Source organism: Contarinia nasturtii, unplaced genomic scaffold (genome assembly GCF_009176525.2).
Source record: "Contarinia nasturtii isolate CC-2019 unplaced genomic scaffold, AAFC_CNas_1.1 Cnas_scaffold_1082, whole genome shotgun sequence".
NCBI lineage: Eukaryota > Metazoa > Arthropoda > Insecta > Diptera > Cecidomyiidae > Contarinia > Contarinia nasturtii.
In genome coordinates, this window is record NW_022198426.1 from 4,754 (window position 1) to 6,366 (window position 1,613).

General features: G+C 31.6%; 1 long non-coding RNA gene across 1 annotated transcript; it reads right to left on the minus strand.

The window, feature by feature from the left end:
- Nucleotides 1-405: 405 nt before the first annotated feature.
- Nucleotides 406-945, minus strand: LOC116344584. The gene is made up of 3 exons (XR_004201430.1): nt 845-945; nt 612-752; nt 406-508 (listed from the first exon to the last, which is right to left on the minus strand). It is a non-coding gene; the product is annotated as an uncharacterized LOC116344584 (long non-coding RNA).
- Nucleotides 946-1,613: the final 668 nt, after the last annotated feature.

The following is a 1,613-nucleotide window of genomic DNA, read 5'->3' on the forward strand; positions in this document are numbered from 1 at the left end:
GTTCGTGACATGTACGGCATGAATAGCTTATCCAATTTTGTTTGGCCAATTATTTTATTGTTCTTCGAAGCATTCATAAGCATTGTGTTGAGTTGCGATAATGTGCTGTTGATGAATTTCGTTTCATTGATATCTTTGCCGATCGGACTCTCCCAGCCTGCGAGATCCACGAAAGCCAAATCACCTGCATCCACTTCAAAGCTAAATTTAAACATCAGATGGGAACGTGATGATGTTATATTTTGATTTGTTGCTTTTTGGGCCCGAAGCTTAACAACATTCAACAAAAAACGATCAAAGTCATCAACTGAAACCAAATAGTTTTTGCTTCGTTCATCGATATTATTTAGTTGCACTTTTTTGCCAGTGGACAAATCATAATAGCAAGTGCCCATTAACTCTATGGCCGAAACATATGCTGGTTTATTTTCCAAAATATACGTGACAGCTTCCTTTAAAATACCCGCTGAATTCGCATCGCCGAACATTGTCATTGATTTACCGCTTCCTTTACAAAAAATTAATAATGAAATATTACTAGATTATTTCTGCTTTAAAAAACAAACAAACAAACAAATAGTTTCAATGTAGGAAAAGACAATCTCTCTTACCGGTGCACCCATGACTGAAAATGCATGCAGTTTTTCCTTCAATAAAGGCCTCCAAATAATACTTCAAATCATTGAACTTATTTTCGTTCGGTCCATTGTAAATACGATTGAAAAACAGGTCAACTGAGCGGCCCATACAGTCTACAATTTTATTTTGTTTAAATATGAAAATAAGTACAAGGTACAACGCTTTATTTAAAAATGTCCAGTATTCATAAAAACCTAATATTTACCATTGAATTGTACATCATTAGATTTGATAGTAATGCTTGTATCGATAATAGTTTTAAAGCAACAAAGATATGCTGAAAATACAGCTTTCTCCAATTTTTCCATTCTCACCAAACTATTTTCATGACTTTTTTCTTCTTTTAAGACAACGTCTTCATATCTGCTAATTTCAGCATTAAGTTTTTCATTTTTCTTGATAAGAGAACTGATTTCAATCTCCAGGCGGTTCACTATAAACCAAATAAAATAAAAACCAATCGTTGTCTTCGATATAGTTAATTTTATAAAGAAAAAAAAAAAAAAAAAACTACTCACCTTTCTTAATAAGATAACTTTCGCGAGGTCTTTCAATATTTAATAACGCAAAATCATTTGATATTTCATCTCTAGTGCTATTCGCACCCATCTCGGCCATTAAATTGTCAATTCGAGCCTTAAGAGCAATAATTTCAGCGTCTGAAATTTGTCATTTAATTATATTAAAAGTTACACCAAGAAATAAACAATTGAAAAAATTACCCTTTTGTGCTACAAAAGTCTTCATATTTTCACTTTCAGTATTTAAGTTTGTATTATATCGCTGAATTGCTTCGTGTAATTCGGTTTGCAAATTTTTTCGCTCAGAAGCGAGTTTGATATTTTCAAATCGCAATTCGTTCATCTTCTTTTGGAGATCTTCAATTTTACAAGCTATAAAATAATTTTCATATTTCAAAATATTGAAATTTAAACAGACAATTTAAGAAACATACATTCAAAATTGATGTCATT